The sequence below is a fragment of the Mixophyes fleayi genome, chromosome 3 (genome assembly GCF_038048845.1).
Source record: "Mixophyes fleayi isolate aMixFle1 chromosome 3, aMixFle1.hap1, whole genome shotgun sequence".
NCBI classification, from domain to species: domain Eukaryota; kingdom Metazoa; phylum Chordata; class Amphibia; order Anura; family Limnodynastidae; genus Mixophyes; species Mixophyes fleayi.
Window position 1 is genome coordinate 258,727,886 of NC_134404.1, and position 22,796 is coordinate 258,750,681.

At 37.5% G+C, this 22,796-nt stretch overlaps 1 protein-coding gene across 1 annotated transcript in view; it reads right to left on the reverse strand.

The window, feature by feature from the left end:
• PCNX2 (pecanex 2) overlaps positions 1–22,796 on the reverse strand; it is a 433,517-nt gene that overhangs the window by 193,874 nt on the left and 216,847 nt on the right. The window lies entirely within an intron of this gene.

Here is a 22,796-nt window from a genome sequence, read left to right on the forward strand (position 1 = left end):
TTATGAGGGACGAGTAACATGGAAAGAGTGATGACTAACGAGTTGTGAAGGACATGTAATGTTTGTATTTGCTCAAGTGTTCCTCACAACTTTTCGATTTTAAGCTCATGTCAGCAGGGCCAACTTTATCTTCATGCCATTGTATGCAATTTTTTTATCACAATCCCCTCATTGTACACCTGTTCATAACATGTCAGTGTTTTATATCTAATTAAGTAAATAAGCTTATTTACACTCCACAGCAGTTTGACTTTTAAATTACAGTGAAGTGCATGTTCCAATACTCTATAAATATGGCATATATTTCCAACCCTTTATACTAAAGTCAATGAGAGAACAGCTACAACTTCATATGCTGAATGAATTATCATTCATTAACCACTATGTTTAGGTAATAGTAAATCTAGAATAAAAATATAAAACTTTTAACTTATAATTTTTATAACACAGAAGTATAGTCAAACCAGCATAAAATGTGTGTATATTTGTAATAAAACACAGTGCTTTCAGATTCACAGGTGGTGGTTTGAGGCACTGTAAAGCTTTAAAAAAAATATAGAACAAAAAAAAGGTATTCCACCAGCATTGACCTCTATCTGAGAAAGAAAATTAAAACATTGTTAAAAAAAATTTAAGCCAATCTATTAACAATAAAACAATTTTTAATATATAAATAATATCAATCAAGTAATAAAAGGCAAAATTGTAAAAGTCAAGAATAACTAATAATAAGTGAATGTCAATGGTACATAATGATTTTTTGGCAGAAATATGATACAATCTCAACCTTACAAAATGTCATATACAGAATCTCTAGATAATAAACAGTCCATAACAGTCCTTATAAATAGCAAAATGTCCAACTTCTTAGTTGCAGAAAATGTAAAGTGTATTAATTGAACAATAAATAATATAACAGTTCCACTTTTGTTGTTGATTAGTCCAAAAATGATTTAGATAATAAAATGGTTAATCCACTGAGTCATTGTATGTCCACAGGTTTTATAACATAAACAGTCCCATTGGATCAGATGAAATCTCCAAGGAATATATATTTACTAAACTGGGAGTTTGAAAAAGTGGATAAGTTGTCTATAGCAACTAATCAGATTCTACAAAATGACAGCTAGAATCTGATTAAATAAATGAGAACTAGAATCTGATTGGTTGTTATAGGCAACATCTCCACTTTTTCAAACCCGCAGTTTAGTAAATATACCCCAAAATGTTAAGTTAGGTTTGAACAATTGTTCTGAGTGAACATATCAGTTTTATAAATAAATATTGGGAGGGGAAATGTAGCAGTCTGCCATTTAAAAGTGCTGGCCAGCAACAATATAGCACATTGCAATCAATTGTCGCAGAGTTTCTTGAATATTCTGAAACATGTCTCCACTTGTATAATTGTAGCTTCATCAAACGAAAAGTAAATTGGATCTCCAGTGTCCTGAATTTAAATCCCTCTAACTAATATAGTAACATATAATAAGAATTAAAATATGTATATTTAATGAATTGAGAGGCTGAAGTTTAAATACTCAGCATAGCTATGTAGTCTAAAATAAATTAAATAACTAAAGGAAATGTCTAAATGAGGGGATGTACTTAGATACCACAGCTTGAAATTAATGTTTTGTACAAAACATATTAAATCATAAGTGTGCAAATTAATGATAGTAATTCAAATATAGATTCAATCTGATAGCATTAATCAGAAATATAAGCGTTGAATTTTAGAAACAAATTTCAGCGAGCATTACAAAGAGACAAAAAAACAACTACTGTTGGTTGCAAACTCTAAAGGCATAGTCAATTAAGTCGCCAAAATTAAAAAAATATTGACTTCATAGTTAGGTGTAATATGCTAAATACAATAAAAACAATTATTGTAGTCCTTGAAAAATATTAAAATGAAAAAGATGATTAAGATAACAATGATATCCATATTTAGAAGTTTAAAAAGGACATGGTATAATAAGCAATCAATAAAATAACCTAAACATTTTAATCTGAATATACATATTTTAACGTTACAAATAGAGCCAGAGAGCACTCATAGTGCAATATTGCCAGGTACCATATAATATGAAAATCTCAAATATAAACTGCGTACAATAGGTAAATTAAACAAGGCTTAATGGTATAAAATCCTCACATATCCCTCTTCAGTCTGAAGCCATTCATTGTATAGAGTGTATACTTGTCGAACTTCAGGTGACATCACTTCCGGTCCGGACCCAGCGTGGTGTTTCACAGGGAGACTATCTTCAGCATCCATTTATGGACCAGATAAGCAATATTACCTTCATTCTATTGTAAGGGTTTTTAACCATTGGTGTAATAAACATTTTTTAGACTATTCCACACGTGTGGCCACTTGTTGTGGTTTGTTATTGTTTTTCCTCAGATCTATTTTCCTTTCCACTATGGATTTGAGTTAAAGTAATATCAAGCAGACTAAGTAGGGATAAGTGTGGATTATATTTATACAGATAAGCCCTCTTTAATTTGACAATTGTATGCAGTTTATATTAGAGATTTTTATATTATACGATACCTGGCAATATTACACTATGGGCGAACTCTGGCTCTATTTCTTTCTTAACCGATGGATTTCTCCCTTTCTGGTTGGGATGATTGAGCTGGATTACCTGCTATCAAACCTGTGGATGCAATATTTTGCACCACTTATTACAGAACCTTTGCTAAACAATTATTTTAAAGGCTATTAACTTTCAGATTTAAAGACATAGTAAAACTCTGACTAAAGCTAAACAGCAGGCTTTATAGCCGGAGATGTTATGATAGTTAATAAATAGATACAATAGAAGCAGGAAAGGTGTCTCAGAATTAAATTGTAAGGCATAGTACAAACTAAAACAAAAAAAGTTTTTCATCATCTTTGCATCCATGGTGCAATGATAAATCACAATCTTGCCTAGTACAGAATTTCTGCTATGAGGTTCCGAGGCAAGGCTTCTTTGTTCTGGAAGAAATCCTAGTACACCTTCCTACTCAACTCTCTATCTTTCTAATTTGTAGGGGACATAGGGGGTAATTTGATTGACCGCATGTTTATTTTATTGAGCCACGTAAAAGAAAATAAAAAAATCCAGCGCGACCGTTTTTAGGTAACGCCATGTAAAAATCGTGCAATTCAATTTGAAATCTTGTAAAGCCGACCGTGCGCACGATTGGTCAAAGAAAGTTTTTTATGGCAGGGGAGAGGAGGGTTTAACGTGGCCATCTTGAATATAAAAATAACGCTTCCACCAGCAAACTGTCATTGCTGATAGCTGTTGGCTGGTTTGGTGACTGCATAGCATCTGGCTTTGTGAGTTTTCTGCATCGCATTGAATTGGCATATCAGGATTACACTACACAATACTATTTTAATAAATACATACTGCATTTTTGTTTAAAACAAAATTTTAATACAAAACACTAGATCATACACATTAGTACATACATACATACCCACTTTTACAAACACATAACACCCCACATACATACCAATTGTACAGCGCTACGGAATTTGCTGGTGCTATATAAATAAATGTTGATGATGATGATATAAAGCTATACCCAACATCTCCATTTTTAATTTTTAGGTGTATTTTTGTGCTGAAGTCTGTGTAAATTGTTTTTTAAAACTGTTTAATTTAAAAAAAAAAAACATTAGTACATACACATTACATACATACATACATACATACATACATACATACATACATACCCACACAATCAGTGTATTTGTTGTTTTTATTGTATTTTCCTTAACCTAGTGCAAAATCATTTTTTAGCTTTGTGGTATAGGATAGGTTTTTCTATTGCAGATAGGCCAAAGTAATAATATATTTCTTTCCCTAGTGCAGAATCATTTTAGCATTGTAGTATAGGATAGGTTTTTATATTAAAATAACACATTTAATAAAATAATAAGTATATTTAGGTAGTTTATTTTTTAGATAATTAATTTTTTGTATAACATTAAAATTTTAAAGATCAGCCATGTCTAGGGAGCGTAGGGATTCTCTCTTTCCAAAGGACACCCAAGAGGCATCAAGTGTTAGTAGTGGAGTAGTGAGCAGCATTCAACCATCTTCAAGCAGTCAGCAGGCACATCAGAAAGATGAGAGTAAGGAAGATGATGATGAAAGGATAGCAGCATCAAGGTCCAGGCGGTTCACAAAGGAGGAGAATGATGTTCTTGTCGATCGGGTACTGCAGCACTATGAAACACTCAAGGGTGCAAATGCTCAAAAATCCTCCCACAAACTTAAATCCAAGATTTGGAGCCAGATAGCATCAGAAGTGACATCTGTCGGAGTTCGCCCCTGAACTGTCGAAGTGTGTCAGAAACGCTTTCGGGACTGTAAGCGCACCACCAAACCAAAGATGGCAACAGTATCAAGACATGCCAGGAGCAACGGTGGTGGTAAGCCACTGCTTCAAACCGTGGGAGGAGAAAATGCGTCAACATCTCAGTTCTGATCTTGTGGAAGGAGTGGAAGGTACAGTGGACACCCTGGAACCCTCCACTTTTGTGCCACAAGGTATCTTTTATTTAACAAGTGTTTTAAATGTTTTTTTATTATTGCAAGGGAAGCAGTACCTGAAAAGAGAAGAGCCAAATTTGGAGGTAATTTTAAAAACTAACATTCAAAAAATATATTTAACTGTTATTAGCTGTAAAGCTAATCCAAAAAATGTATTCCCATATATATTGAAACAGTGTTTTTAGAAGTGAAATTTTTTTTTCAACAAATAAATATGCAATGAAAGTAAGCAATGTCCCTGACACTCCTCGCAATAGATAGCCTAATATGTATTTGCGCATTGTTTTTTTGGTGGAAAACAACTGTTCTTCTCAAACAATCTTCTAATCAACAAAAGAATAGGTATAAACACCTTTGACATAGTTCCAACAACAGTCATTAAACAAGGTAATCTGCTAATTAACACAACAATAGGGCCACAGACTCCGGGACATAAGAACATTTCTATTTTTTTTAACAGATATATGAAAATGTGAAATAATATTATGTGTAAAATTAATATATATTTGCTCACAAAATACATACATGATTATCAATATACATATATATAATATATATGTATTGGGTGCCCTATGTGTAAATAAATATATATAACTCATCAGCATCAACATTTATTTATTGAATAGTTTGATTGTTGGTAGGCATAAATGTATACATTTTATTTATGTATACTGATAGTTTCAAGTTATACAAATTTATAGAAAATAATATTGATGTTAATCTAGATATCAAACTAAAAATTTGGGGGAGGTATTAAATGTATTTTTTGTAGTGATATTTAGCTATATCTATATTGTAATAAAATTGAAATAAGTCTAATTAAAAAAGGTTTAATGTTGTTTTTGTTTTGATTTTTAAAAAAATATTTGTATTAGATGTGGCATTACAAACGGCACATCAACCCGCAGTGGAAGTAGTTGGAACGTCTTCAAACGCTGGTAAAAAAAAATTGAACTACATTTTGCTAAGGATAAGACAGTCCCAAAAAAATTGCTAAGCTTATTTCAAAATTGGTTGAATTACAGAACAAGATAGGCGTCCCAAAGTCTTCTGTTCCTGCTAAAATGAGTGAACCGAGAGAAACAAGGCATGGTATATTCGCCAAAACAGGTAATATATATATATATATATATATATATATATATATATATATATATATATAAATAGATATATATAGGTATATATTTATAATAATTTCATCCACAATATAGTAAATTATGATTTTAATTAGAAATGCTCACTGACCCCTGTGAAGTGGTTTTGGATCTGGATTAGCTTCGTGTTTTGATTTTGGTTTTGGCAAAACCACCCTCGTGTGTTTTGGTTTTGGATTTGTATTTTTTTAGAAAAATTGCTAAAATATGCTAAAATCACATATTTTTGTTCTTTTTTTGATCTTACGTTATTATTAACCTCACTAACACTAATTTACAGTCATTTGCAGTCAATTTTGACTACCTCACAGGTCACATTATTATTTTTATTCACTTTTGGACAAATACTGCAGCGACCTGGCTGGATGCAAAGCGACAGAGCAATGACTTAAACACACGGCAGTTCCTGGCACATCTAGGACACATTGGCACACAGCAGTAGCAGAAAAGAAAAGTGGTGCAAGATGAAATTGTTCTTGGGTCCTCCCACCCACCCTTATGTTGACTCTTTAAAAAGGACATGTACACTTTAACAAACCAAGCACTTCAGCCACAAAAGTGCCACTCCTTGTGGCTGAAGTGCAAGGTTTGTTTGATCCCCCACAAAACAAGGTAACAATGGCCTTAAGGCACCTAAGGTAACAGTGCTGTTAATTAACTCTACTGTGGCAAGATGTTGTTGTTATCATCCACAGCCTCAACATCCTCATTACCGCCCTCGTCGGCTACACAAATATCCCCCTCATACTGTTCCAATTCCAAAGTGGCAACCTTAATTGGTGTATCACCGGCTACACTTGGGCTGTTCAGGCATACATCAGCAGAAATGCTGAAAAGGGTACACTATCAGAATGGTCACGATAACACATATTTTTAGTGTATAGTCAGCGCTGTTTCCACTGCATGCAGTAAGAGAAGCTCAATATTACCATCTAGTTCATTGAAAGTGGAGTGACTGGAGGCTACCACATTAATAATTAGGAGGAAATTATTCGAATAAACAATAGCATCAGACAATATGGCATATGTCCATGAAAATTGTTATTATGCTATGTAGCAATCTAGAGCAGTAACGCGGTTAGACAATAGTTATTGCTATTTTATCAGTTTATTTCTATCCTTTGTGAGATTCTAACATATGCACCTTTTAATATTTCGCTACTAGAAAGTTTTAATGAATCAATAAATAAAGTTATATTTAACAGAATTTGATTATTGTTCATATATAAATTAGCAGTGGACCTCTTGTCTTTGGGTGTATTTAGCAATATACACTTTTTGGTGCAAATTCAGAAGAAAAGCCTGCAATGACTACTATTTGTATTTCAGCAATGACAATTAGCAATGGAGCTCTTGTCTTTGGGTGTATGAAACACCATACACTTTTTGGTGCAAATTCAGAATAAAAGTATGCAAGGACTAGTATATTTGTATTTCAGCAATGACAATTAGCAATGGAGCTCTTGTCTTTGGGTGTATGAAACACCCTACACTTTTTGGTGCAAATTCAGAATAAAAGTCTGCAAGGACTAATATATTTGTATTTCAGCAATGACAATTAGCAATGGAGCTCTTGTCTTTGGGTGTATATAACACCCTACACTTTTTGGTGCAAATTCACAAGAAAAGCCTGCAAGGACTAGTATATTTGTATTTCAGCAATGACTATTAGCAACGCAGCTCTCCTTTTTGTGTTACCTATATAGCACTGTAGAATTTTACTGTAGAATTACACTAACTCTGACAGCACTAGTTATTTTATTTTTATGCAATGAGAATTACCAACGCAGCTCTCCTTTTTGTGTTACCTATATAACACAGTAGAATTGAATTGTAGAATTACACCAACCCTGACAGCAGCAATAGTATTTGTATTTTTCTGCAATTAGATTTAATACTGCAGCTCTCCTGAATGTCACTGATTACTTTCTTTAACACGGCTACCACCCTCCTCTTTCAATTCTCTAACTATGCCTGCCCAACTGCTCTACACTCTATGCTACACGTTCTGTATCCCTCTCTCAAATGGCGCTAGATCGCTGCGAAGGGCGGTATTTACAAATTCCAAAACTCGCGAGATCTGACAATGTTTTGCCTTGTTTTGGAATCTGAAAAATGCGTGAAAGTACCGAGCCGACTTGGCTCGATACTCGGATCCTCTAAGTTCGGGTGTGTTCGGTTTCCGAGGAACCGAGCCTGAGCATCTTTAGTTTTAATGTAGATAGAAACCAATGTTTGTCTACCATTACTACATTTTTAGTTTATTACATGCCTCCTAGAGAGCCAATTGTTATTTTATAAGCACATAAAATAGATTAATAAATAATATCTGCATTTATCTCCTAGCAGACAAACACCAATGGTAAATTAGGTGTTCTCGACCCAAGTTTATCTTCCAATTAATAGCTAAAGTCTTTTCAATTGAGTCACTGTGATCCAGTTAAACAGAATACAGATGTATTAGTATTAAGTTCTTGGCCTATGTTAAATAATTTTAATAATATGTTCCATTTTTTTTCAAAAATTATCAGCTGACAAGAAGAGAAGAGTGACTAAGGAAGACGTGTCAAAGCAAGTTCTTGATGTCCTTCATTGTAATGTTTATATTTATATAGTGTTTGTTTGTTTTTTTGTGTTTTTATAGGGATACTCTGCACTGTTCAAAAACCATACCAGTGTAGTACAACATATTATATATTTTTTCTTTTTTTGTGAAAAACATTGTCGACAAACCTGTGTTCATATAGGCCTTTCAGAAATGTAAAGCAACTAAAATAGGATCATGTAAGAACTGAACCTGTATACACTTTTGCAGTAGCTTGGTCATACAAATATAAATAATATTGTTTTATAATACAATTAAAAGTTCCTGTTTTGAATGTATAAAAGTATTATAACATGAATGCGTTATCTTGCAAGTGCAGACTATCCCTGTTTAGTAACTATAAAATGTTAGGAACATTCCTCTTTCATCACCTCGCTACTTTATCTGAAGTACAATTGTGTCACTCACCGGACTGTTAGTTCCTCTGGCGCAAGACCTAGGTCTCTCTCCGCCTTGTCGTCGCCTTTCTTGCGCCACGGCCGTCCACCATCTTGACCAGGGGTCTGCGCATGTGCAGACCTACAGACTGTTAAAACCTTGTTCCTCTCCTCATTGGATGATTAATTACTTCTCAGTATTTAAGACACCTGCTGCCCTACTACCTTTGCCTGTTCTTGGTCCTCATTCCTCTGAGGTACTAAGGAGTTCTCTGTTCCTGTTCGTGGTTCCTGTTTGCTGTGGACGCTACCTCGTATCTTACCTGCACCTGGACAAGTCTCTACTCCATGCCAGTGGTAATACCTGTCAGCCGCAGACCGCTCCATGCTACCTCGTATCTTACCTGCTCCTGGACAAGTCTTTACTCCACGCCAGTGGTAATACCTGTTAGCCGCAGACCGCTCCACTCTACCTCGTATCTTACCTGCTCCTGGACAAGTCTCTACTCCACGGCAGTGGTAATACCTGTCAGCCGCAGACCACTCCACGCTACCTTGTATCTTACCTGCACCTGGAAAAGTCTCTACTTCACGCTAGTGGTAATACCTGTCAGCCGCAGACCACCCCACGCTACCTCGTATCTTACCTGCACTTGGACAGTCTCTACTCCATGCCAGTGGTAATACCTGTCTGCCACAGACCGCTCCGCGCCACCTCGTATCTTGCCTGTACCTGGACAAGTCTCTACTCCACGCCAGTGGTAATACCTGTCAGCCGCAGTCCGCTCCACGCTACCTTGTATGTTATCTATTACCGGGACTAAGTTTCTACTTTGTATCTGTGGTAATATCTGCTAGTCGCTGACTTCCCTGCTACTTTGTATTATTGGCTGCTCGTATAATCTTTCCTTCAGTTGTGAAGTATCCGTCTGTTACAGTTTATCTGCACTCTAGGCACTTCGGAACCTCTCATTCCCAGTTACTACTGGTCATCATTCTCGCTGTGTCATTACTATTCCTACTACTCAGAGACTATCTAATCTTCTGGCATTCCTCCTCCTATCCAGCTCAAGGAGGTCCTTGCTCTCATTGTGTATAGCTGTATCCAACTATTTACCATACTTTCCAGAGGGCTGCTACCTGCACAGTGGAAGCCACAAAAATCCATACTTCCTTGCGGGAGTTCCTGGAGAAGACCAGGCACTGTGTTAGACTCCGCGCCTCTGGTGAATAAAGCTACATCTGGTAAATTCTGGTTCAAGACTCCTAGTGACCATGACAAATTGGTCCATGTACAGTGCATTTTAACTTAATTGGTTTGATATATATATTGTATAGAAAAATATTATATTTTAAGATTATATACTAGGGTGCACCACCCTAGTGGTGCATGGTCTACCAGTGGTGCACAGTCTACCAGAAGAAAGCACTCAGTTTGGTTCAATCACAAACTTTGCTAGACAGATGGAAGGAGGGCAGGAAACATCTCGGCGAAATATGGAAGACAGAGTCCATAGAATTGGTGATTCGGTAGACTGTTTTACGTCTGTTGTGGAAGAGGTACGAAGCGGCCATAATGCTACAAATTTCTTATTGGAGCGAATGGTCTCAGTCCAAGAGGATATTGCAGCATCTCTGCAGTTGAATAACACCATTCAAGCACAAATGGCACTGTCAGTGGAGCGGAATACAGTATTCCATTATCGGATGAATCAATCTATGGCACAGATGAATGTTCAGCAACAGCAATAAACAGTCAATTTGCAAGTCATGTCAATGCATCTGCAATCAATTTTGGAAGAGCTGAGGGGCCGACGAGGCCCGAGGGAATGTTTCACTCTCTTTCCCGAATGGAACCTTTCTGGACTGCTTCCCCCAACACCACAGCAGAGGATATCACTGGAACTTAACACCCCCGTAATGGAATTAAGAAGACCTGAAGAAGCAAGAAGAAGATTGCTGGAAGAAGAGGCAGAAGAGGAAGCCGTCAACCCGGTGTCAAAAGAAAGAAGGCTGTTCGTGAAGAAAATACTAATGATCTTGCAAGTTTTCTTTTAGGTTAAATGAAGATATATATATATATATATATATATATATATATATATATATGTTATCTATGTTATATTATTTTGTCCTTTCATAACTCAATATTAATTTTTAATTTAAAAAAATGTTTGACATAACGAAAAATGTTTTACCATTTTTTATATAATGTTTTCAATGCTCAGCACTTAAAAATGAAATTTTAATGAAAAAGATGTGTGAAACAACAATGTACACAGTGATTTTTTTTTTATTTTTAATAATTTTTGGACATTATATTTGTTTTAGATAACAAATATAGATTTAAGCAAGTTTTTTGTAAAAAAAAAAGTTCTTTGGAATTATGTCAACCACAAAAGCTTACTGACCAACAAAGACTTATAACAACTACCGTCTGACTCCTCCATATTGTAATGATTACTATTTAATTGTGAAATCAGTGCTGCTTTAACATAATATTTTTTCCATCTTTACATGTGATTCTATACTATCAAAATATTACAGGTGAAACACCTGAATTACAACAGTGACCTCAATTGTTCGAAATAAATATGATAAGTATTGAGACAAAGAAATGCAAATCTGTGCAATTAAAGTAACTAAAAAAAATTTTTATTTTTCTTTACAGATATCATCCAAGAATACGTATACATGATAAACAATTGAATTAAAAAAAGTAAGGACACCGACATAGATGATTGTAAATAAAAACTTTAAGAAAAAAATATTTTTTGATTATATATATATATACACACCATAACACAAACATTCAGTATAACTTCAGAAAATAAGTTTTGTCTCATGCAGAAGAGTCTGCTTACAGTAGTGGTGGGAGACATCTTCATTATAGCCATGTAGTTTTCAATCCCAGTATTCTAAACAAACAGTTGTTGGAGACTGTCCATAATCACATAATAGAGGACAATGTTCAGCAGGTAAGTCTTTGCTCCTTAACCAAATTCAGTTTTGCTGTAATAGCTATCATTAATTCATATACCTATAGCTGTTAAGTTAAATGTAAAAAAAAAAAGGTTGATGCTTATTTAATTGTAATCTGCTGTAACAAAAGCAACCTTTCATTACTTGCACAATAACTGGAGTAAGTTATGAAATGATTTACATATACCTAAACATAAAACTAAACTAGCCTGTTCAACACCGTGCAACATTATCTATGGAGTTTTGCCTTGAAATGGAAAAAAAATGGTCAGGTTAAAGAGTATTGACGGTAGCCAATGTCAATAACACCTTCTTGACAAAAATGTTCCAGTTTGACACTGGCAACCGCACTTTCACATTTATTACAAATCTATTTCTTAATAATTTCACCAAATAAATTGAAACAAAAGGCCAACAGTTGGCGAAAGTAGGTGGTGTTTGTATTTGTCCCAATGCAGCATCTGTCAACCATTGTTATGGTGGTGAATTTTTTTCACTTGCAATATTCTACAATAAAAATGTTTGTACTTTTTCCTACAATAAAACTGGTACAATAAAAATGTTTGTACTTTTTCCTGCAATAAAACTGGTACATTAACACTGTGTGGCTTAGTCTGGGTATGTTACAAATATTAGTTAATAAAGGTTAATATGACTTTATGGGGCATATTCAATTCCGATCCCGATCCGCGGTAATGCGCGCACTACTGCTGGTAATACGGTACCGCAATAACGCGGATTTTCGTACGCAGCCCTATGGGATGCGAATGAAAATCCACGTTATTGCGGTACCGCGGATTAGGTTCGCGGCACGTTCCGGCGCGATCCCGCGGATCGGGATCGGAATTGAATATGCCTCTATAAGTTTAATAGTTTATAAAGGTATAAGTTCATTAAGGGCAAATATGAATAGGTTCTCAATATAGATGCGAAGGGTTACATAACACACGTGCTTTGCACAAGTGTAATGGTGTGCAACCAGACAAGTGCAATACATATGTATACAAAACTCAAGTCAGTGATGTGCAGATAACGCACCACGTGGGACAGGTACAGGCATCAGAAATTTTCATACACACGCCCCCAACGGAGCCCCAGGTCGAGGATTATCGTGGATCGGTCACACTACACAATGGAAAGGAGATTGAAACAAAAATATTGAACAGTACAATCAACCAAATGAGGCAACAATCTTTCATTTGAACAGACTTTCGACCATCATGTCACTACACACACTGACTCGATTTTCGAACAAGCGGTTGTATGTCGGCTGGGTGAGCTGATTATTGGACGAAAACCCTGTAGTGTGTACCCAGCTTCAGCCACCAATTTAGATTACTGTGTTGACAATTCAGAGCCTTGCATAACTCCCTCTATTGTAATTGGAATTGTACTTACTCGTAAAAAAAATTTTGGGTTAATTGATGGAATTTTCTGCTATAATCTATTAAGAGTTATAGTTACTGTGTAATGAATTATCATTTTTAGGCTAATTTTAACTATTAAAATAATCACTTAACAACTCACAACTGACTATTGCAGAACCTATAATAATTTTAAAACTTTAACCTGCAGTGAGTTGATTTATATTTTCATATCGAATCTGTTAAGAGTTGTAACTCAGTGATGTTTTGTTTTTTTTTTAATATTATTTACCACACTTTTCAAAAGATAGTAGAGTTTAGAACATTACCCTTTTTTTTCAGATAACTCTTCTTTTGTGCTGAAATGATTTCATGAAAATTGTAGTTATTTTGTTTTGTCAACACTTCTTTTCAAAAAAATGTAGATGTAGTTTTATAACCCAATTACATTCTTGTTGAACATATACTAATAACCCATTACACTTTTTTAATTTATTTTCCTTTATTAATAATTAAAGTATCAGAATTTTTTCAAACAACACATTCTTGATGACTCCTTTTGATTTACAAGGTCAGTTTACATGAAGAATTTGGATAGGTACCATTCAGTTAGTTGCAGGAAATAATATAATTGACTTTTTTTATTTTTTTAAATTTATGGATAATGTACTAATAAAACATTTTATTACACCTTCTCCTGGCAGATCATAGCTTACTAATATGCTTTATCAATAAACATCTGCTGATATCATTTGACAAATCCAGTTCACATCATTCCCTTACATATATGTGAGACAACTTTCAAAGAACAAATTTACATTCTGTAATTTAAAAAAAAAAAAAAAAAAAAATATTCACCATTGATTATTCTTTTCTTACCCATTATCATGCAATTAACAGAAATATCCTCCTTGGTCAGATCTATACAGTTTCCCATCATTCCTGCATTTAGGATGACAATAACATATTTTTATTACTTGATACTTTAGAAAACAAATAAATAATACATTTGTTTGAGAAAAAAATAATTACTTACATGAAAAAAAATCAGCTATTACACGTTGCCTTACCTGAGTACCGACCTCCACCACCTGTACTACCTCAATAAGAAGGTATAAATTCAAAGAAATCTCTGGATCAATATCAACCTCCATTTGCGATACAAATATTGTGCAGAATGGCGCAACCAATAATTATATCCCAAACTTTAGAGGGTGAATATAAAAGCACACCGCTGGACCTGTCTAAACAGCAAAACCGGCTCTTAAAGGCACCAAAGGTTCTTTCAATAACTCCCCTGGTACGAATGTGTGCTGCTTGGTACCTTTTTTCTGCGCCAGATACAGGGTTACTTAATGGAGTCAACAACCAGGGCCGGCTTCTATATCGTGCATCTCCTACTAAAAAAAAAAGAGACATTACATTAACATTAGCACTGTCATAATCTAAACCTTTTTTAGCTCTATTTATTCTTCTTTCTTTTTATAACTAGTTAGTACATTTGAAAAAAAAATGTAAATTGTACTTACCAAGCAGCCAGCCATGTTGAAACGCTCTTTCTTCAAAATTTCTGAACAAGGACAACTGCTGCAAGATGAATGAGGCATGTGATGAACCTGGAAAACCAACAACATTGGTGATTCGTTGGCATCACAAACTATCTGAACATTTATGGAATGGAAGTGTTTTCAATTACGAAAACTTTCTTCCATTCAGCGGGGTGGTGTAAGTGCAATGTGGGTGCATTCAATTGCACCCAGCACATTGGACATTTAAGCCAAAGCATAAAAATTTGCTTTGAGCTCACGCCACTCATTGACGCACTGCAGGAATTTAATAAAATGTGCAATGTGCTTTTTGAGGGCTTTTAGGACCTGGAACAGGATCTGGGAAAAGGTAGGGTGGGAAAACATGGCAATAAGTGCCAAGGTGGGCTGAAATGTTCCTAAAGCTAAAAAATGCAAAGCACTAAGCAGTTTGGCAAGTCCAGGGACTGCTCTGTTAGTAGTGGCATGAGGTTCCAGATCCTCTTTTACAATCTCATACAGATTGTAAATTGCTGAAGAGGATAGGCTATAAAGTTCTCTCACCTCTTCCTTGGGCAATCCTTCAAACAAGCACCTGTTGCGGTACAGACGAGGCCTGGGGATTCTAGTCCTAGTTGCCTCAATTGACAATACTGCCATTGCCTGTCCACCATTCTCTCCCACAGTCTCGCCCTCTTCCATACTCACATTCACACCACATGCATCAACATTCTCTCCAGCCATGCCCACATTTTCATCGCCTTGCATTGCATACAAATCAGTTTCCTCCATAGATGTAGCATACATGTACATCCACACTGTGTCCAGGAATGGCTCCATTGAAAAAGAGACACTAAACTATTAAAGAATATTTAAACTAAACTAAACTATTAACTATTTTTTACACCAAAAAATTTAGTCAGGCCTGTTTGTGCAGGGGAAGAATGGGCCTGTTAGAAGCACTAGTTTACTAGGATATTACTTTGGTTGAAGTGACTAATTTATATGTAATTTTAGCTAATTACATGACAAACAATACGATACGTGTCCTTGGAAATACTCGATAATCCAGCAGAAATCACTTCAAGTAAAATGCAGGATAATATTGTTTGCCAAAAAAATCTCTCAGCCAACAGCTCTTTCTCCAAAATGCTTTCCTTCACTACTGTCAACACGAGTGATTAGAAAATAAATACAAGTGTCTGTTCCATTTAAAATAAAGGACTGTACCATTAAGCTATTTTTCAAAGGGGTAATAAGCAAACTTTAATATTTTATTTAACATGGTTTTTTGAAATATACTTCCGAACTTTACCTTTATTACATTTTTTTTTATATTTTAAACACTTTTTCAATTTTTAGCACACCCCAAAGAGGTGCGAGATAAAATTGCAGATTGGCCAGTTTACCGCGCCGCGTTAAATAACAAATGAATAGCTTTTAAAGCGACTGCCTCCCGCCCACCATATACTTTTAATAGATCTCCTACTTGTCCGAGATAGGACTGTTTGAACAAAAAAAAAAGTGCTTTCAAAATTTCATTGGAAATCGATATCGTGTAAAGTTAACCTGCTCCAAAATGACTAAAAACCACGTTAAAATCAATTAACTCTGTGTTAAAAAAAAACCTGCGGTCAATTAAATTCCCCCCATAGAGTTTCATGTGCTAGGTGTCTAAATGAGTGGCTTCAATCTCACTTTAAATTAATAGAAGGGGTAGCGTTTTGTCTGAAATTGACTTTAGGGGCATGTCCATAAGTACATTTCTAACCCCAGTGCAAAAGCCCTTGTTGAAGAATCGTCTCCTATGATATGATTCTCAAGCCATTTCATGCATTGTACAAAGTATCTCACCTCCTCCCAGCCACATGGCAACATTAGCTATTTTGCATGTGTTTGTAAAACCCCACACACAACTCAGGTATCACAGCTGTTATCTGAAACTGACCAAACAGAGACATAGGAGGGTGTTGGGACACTGGGAGGGTCACTTGCTTTTTACTGTTGAACACACACACACACTGCTGCTAGGGAGGCTGGGAGTTTCTGGGTCTGAACTATAAAAGGCCAGCCCCGGGACTACCCCTCTCTCTTGCTGCCTGCCTGCCCCTGGACAACGAGCACTACACTACACTACAGGAAAGGGTTAATAGGCACACTACACTAATAGGGACACACTACACTACAGAAAAGATATATATATATATATATATATAAATATTTCACTATACTATTCTATAGGATTACACTACAGAAAAGATACATTACTCTATACTACAGAAAATTTATATACATTATACTACAGAAAACCTACACTAAGCTACAAGAAAGGATTCTATGCTACATGAACATTCCCTACGCTGCAGATAAAGAATCGGATCCAGGATACAAGGACTTGATAAGTATCATTAATATATATATTCATAAAGCTATATGGTGTATTTGCAATGTGGATTTAACTATTTATATACATATAACTGTGTAGCTATTGTCTGATATCTGTGATAGTTAAATCAATATTATAAATACTGATTTTTTTATCAAGGATACATATGTAAAGCTAGGATAGTGTAAGGAATAATGGTGGTGAACCTAGGGTTAATGTTATATTGATATTAGGGATGTGCACCGGTGACTTTTGAGGTCTCGTGTTTTGTGTTTTGGATCCGGATTTTCGTTATTTTTGAGGTTCGGATTTGTCTCGCAAAACACTTGACGAAAGGTCTCGGTTCTGATTTAAGGTATTGGATTCGGATTTTTTTTGAAAAAAACATAAAAAGTTTAAAAATCAAGTTTTTGGGCTTATTTTCACTCCTAGGCTATTATTAACCTCAATAACATTCAATAACAAGCATTTCCACTAATTTACAGTGTATTCTGAACACCTCACAATATAGTTATTAGTCCAAAACGTTGCAACAAGGTATCTTTCTGGACTGCGTAGAGGAGTGGGTCACCACAATATATTATAAACCCTGAACTTTTATGATTCGCACCAATAATTGTACCTGGACTGCGTAGAGGAGTGGGTCACCACAATATATATTAAAAACCCTGAACTTTTATGATTCGCACCAATAATTGTACCTGGACTGCGTAGAGGAGTGGGTCACCACAATATCTTAAAAACCCTGAACTTTTATGATTCGCACCAATAATTGTACCTGGACTGCGTAGAGGAGTGGGTCACCACAATATATTAAAAACCCTGAACTTTTATGATTCGCACCAATAATTGTACCTGGACTGCGTAGAGGAGTGGGTCACCACAATATCTTAAAAACCCTGAACTTTTATGATTCGCACCAATAAATGTACCTGGACTGCGTAGAGGAGTGGGTCACCACAATATATATAATAAGAAAACCATCAACTTGTATGATTCGCACCAATAAATGTACCTGGACTGCGTAGAGGAGTGGGTCACCACAATATATATTAAAAACACTGAACTTTTATGAATCGCACCAATAAATGTACCTGGACTGCGTAGAGGAGTGGGTCACCACAATATATTAAAAACCCTGAACTTGTATGATTCGCACCAATAATTGTACCTGGACTGCGTAGAGGAGTGGGTCACCACAATATCTTAAAAACCCTGAACTTTTATGATTCGCACCAATAATTGTACCTGGACTGCGTAGAGGAGTGGGTCACCACAATATCTTAAAAACCCTGAACTTTTATGATTCGCACCAATAATTGTACCTGGACTGCGTAGAGGAGTGGGTCACCACAATATCTTAAAAACCCTGAACTTTTATGATTCGCACCAATAATTGTACCTGGACTGCGTAGAGGAGTGGGTCACCACAATATCTTAAAAACCCTGAACTTTTATGATTCGCACCAATAATTGTACCTGGACTGCGTAGAGGAGTGGGTCACCACAATATCTTAAAAACCCTGAACTTTTATGATTCGCACCAATAATTGTACCTGGACTGCGTAGAGGAGTGGGTCACCACAATATATTAAAAACCCTGAACTTTTATGATTCGCACCAATAATTGTACCTGGACTGCGTAGAGGAGTGGGTCACCACAATATCTTAAAAACCCTGAACTTTTATGATTCGCACCAATAATTGTACCTGGACTGCGTAGAGGAGTGGGCACTGGGCACCACAATAAAATATATAAAAAACCTTCAACAGATCTGCATTACACTACACATACGGCTGCTCCTCCATCCTCTCCATCATATACATGTTGGAGTTTTAGCGTGTGACAACCTCTTGTTTTTGATAATGTCAGTGCATTTTGAATATTTTTCAATTTGCCCCACACCACTGAATGTACTTTATCTATGATACGCAATACGCATCTATCTATCTTGACTGCGTAGTGTGGTGGCCCCGGTACACAATTTGGTACCGAGGCCACAATATAATTAAAAAACCCTCCACGTGTCTGAATTCCACCAAACAAGTATCTGGACTGCATAGTGGGGTGGCCCCGGTACACAATTTGGTACCGAGGCCACAATATAATTAAAAAATTGGGCATCAACTGTCACCGTTGTTTAATATCTGATACACCTAAATATGGACTGCACAGTGGAGTGGCCCCGGTAGTAAATTTGGTGCCGGGGCCACAATACCTCCTCCAACTTCCAAGTGTAGTGTTTATAAAGACACACAGCGTCGAAGTGTTATTATTAGTTGACTTTCTTAACCCTAAAATTGTCCCTGTTGCAAATATTCGTGCAATGGACAGTTACTTTTCTATTGAAAGACTCAAGCTTTCAAGTGTAGTGTTTATAAAATATAAACAACAATACAGTAGTTTTAGAGCACGTCAATACCTCTTGTTTTAAATTATGACACGGCATTTTACTTTTGGTTTAATTTCTTGAATTTTTTTACATTTGGTTTTACTTTTTGAACATGGCAAACGACTGTTGCTTGGTCATATAATGCAAAAAAAAAAGTTCCAAGATGGAATTGTCCTTGGGCCCTCACACCCACCCTTATGTTGTTGAAATAGGACATGCACACTTTAACAAACCAATCATTTCAGCGACAGGGCCTACCAAACAACTTTGGCTGAAATGATTGGTTTGTTTGGGCCCCCACACCAAAAAAGCTATTCATCTCTCCCTGTACAGACTAAACAGGCTCTACTGAGGCAAGATGTCGTCCTCATCCTCAACCTCTGATTCCTCTCCCCCTACAGTGTGTACTTCCTCCTCATCACACATTATCAATTCGTCCCCGCTGGACTCCACAACCACAGGTCCCTCTGTACTATCTGGAGGGCAGTGCTGTACTTCATTGAGGAATTGATTATTCATTTTTATAAACATCATTTTTTCAACGTTGTGAGGAAGCAACCTCCTTTGCCGCTCACTGACCAGGTTCCCCGCTGCACTAAAAACTCTTTCCGAGTACACACTGGAGGGGGGACAACTCAGGTAAAATAGAGCCAGTTTGTACAGGGGCTTCCAAACTGCCTTTTTTTCCTGCCAGTAACAATATGGACTGTCTGACATGTCTACTTGGATGGTGTCAGCAAAGTAATCATCCACAATTTTTTCTATTGTGACAGCATCCAATGCAGCGAGAGTAGACATGTCTGCAATGGTTGGCAGGTCCTTCAGTCCGGACCAGATGTTATCAGCATCCCCGCCAGTGCCTCTTTTGGGAAAACTGAGCTTTTTCCTCGCAGCCATAGATGTGGAAGAAAATGAGGGTGGAGCTGTTGGCATGTCACGGTCCTCTTCAGAGGACAATCTCCTGACCAGCAGGTCTTTGCACCGCTGTAGACTTGTGTCCGCCGGAAACAGAGACACAACATACGCTTTAAACCGAGGATCGAGCACGGTGGCCAGAATGTATTCCTCTGACTTTAAAAGAGTGACCACCCTCGGATCCTGGCAAAGCGTACGAAGGGCTACATCCACAAGAGCTACATGCTTGGTGTAATCGCAATGGCTTACCAGCTCCTCCCTCACTTTCTCCAGCTGCTTCTGCAACAGCCTGATCAGGGGAATGACCTGACTCAAGCTGGCAGTGTCGGAACTGACTTCTCGTGTGGCAAGTTCAAATGGCTGCAGAACCTTGCACAACACGGAAATCAGTCTCCACTGCGCTTGACTGAGGCGCATCCCCACTCCTTTGCCTATGTCGTAGGTGGCTGTGTAGGCCTGAATGGCCTTTTGCTGCTCCTCCATCCTCTGCAGCATATAGAGGGTGGAGTTCCAGCGCGTCACAACCTCTTGTTTGAGGTGATGGCAGGGCAGGTTCATGCTTTTTTGATGTGCCTCTAGTCTGCGGTAGGCACTGGCTGAATGCCGAAAGTGTCCAGCAATTTTGCGCGCCACCGCAAGCATCTCCTGCACACCCCTGTCACTCTTGAGGTAATGCTGCACCACCAAATTAATGGTGTGGGCAAAACATGGGACGTGCTGGAAATTGCCCATATTTAATGCCCGCACAATGTTACTGGCATTGTCTGACACCACAAATCCCCATGAGAGTCTAAGTGGGGTAAGCCACTGGGAGATAATTTCCCTCATTTTCTCTAATATGTTGTCAGCGTTGTGCCTCTTATTAAAGCCTGTAATGCACAATGTTGCCTGCCTTTGCATGAGCAGCCATTTTGTAGATGCTGCTACTGATGCAGCTGTTGCTGTTGCTGCGGAAGGGGATGCATCTACCCAGTGGGCTGTCACAGTCATATAGTCCTTCGTTTGCCCAGAACCACTTGTCCACATGTCCATGGTTAAGTGGACAGTGGGTACAACCGCATTTTTAAGAGCACTGAGGACACTTGATCGTACTTCTCTGTACATTTTTGGTATCGCCTGCCTAGTGAAGTGGAATCTCGAGGGGATTTGGTACCGGGGACACAATACCTCCATCAACCCTCTAAATCCCACTCCACTGATGGCGGACACCGGGCGCACGTCTAACACCAACATTGCAGTTACAGCCGCAGTTATACGCTTTGCAATAGGGTGACTACTATCGTATTTGGTGGTCATGGCAAACGACTGTTGGACGGTCAATTGTTTTGTGAAAGACTTAGCGGTCTTACGACTTCCCCTCTGGGAAGATGACCGACTAACAGCAGCAACAGCAGCAGTGGCAGTAGTAGGCGTACCGCTGCAGGATTCCTCGGATGAATCCCGTATTGAGGAGGACTCAGTCTGGCTGCTGACTTGGGCTGCAGGACTGAATCTGATGGAGATTGTGGAGGAAGTTGACGAGGAGGGTGTTGCTGGTGTGTATCCAACTGGACCACGGGATTTAGGTGTCCCTGTACCGATGAGGGTCCTAGCCCCAGTTCCTGAACTAACCACTGAACTATGAAGGTTATTCAGGTGACGTATAAGGGAGGATGTTCCTAGGTGGGCAAGATCCTTACCCCTGCTTATTTGAGCTTTACATAAGCTACATATGGCCATACATTGGTTGTCTGGATTTGGATAAAAATAACTCCAGACCGAAGAGGTGCATTTTTTGGTCTTCTGACCAGGCATGACGATGGGCTTTTTCATCCCATGGACATCAGCTGTTTCCCCCCCTGGTGCCTCATTTACAATAACCACATCACCATCCTCATCATCAAGTTCCTCCACAGCGCCAGCTACATCATCAATAGCCTCCTCCCGAGCCACCTCTTCCCGTACAGTGATGGGAAGGTCAGGCTTGACAACCACCAACACCCTTGGACTCGCCTTGGGGATTTGTGATAATTTCTCTTTAGAAGGCAGAGTTGTTTGCTGTTTTGTTGCTGACAGCATAACTCTCTTCAATTTTTTGTAGGGGGGGGGAGGAGGAGGAGGGCTAAGATCCGTGGGTGAAGCTGAACCACTAGTCATGAACACGGGCCAGGGCCTAAGCCGTTCCTTGCCACTCCGTGTCGTAAATGGCATATTGGCAACTTTACGTTTCTCCTCAGATGATTTAAAGTTTCTCTTTTTGCTACTTTTTCTTAACTTGGGCTTTTTGGATTTTACATGCCCGGTACTACGAGATTGGGCATCGGGCTTGGAAGACGACGTTGATGGCATTTCATCGTCTATGTCATGACTAGTGGCAGCAGCTTCAGCATTAGGAGGAAGTGGGTCTTGATCTTTCCCTACTTTATCCTCCAAATTTTTGGTCTCCATTATATGTAGCACAAGATACTGCAGAATGTGTGAACTTGGTAATATTGCAGTACCAATGGACTTATACTGCTGGATTGGTTTTGCAAATTTGGTTATAATTATTATATA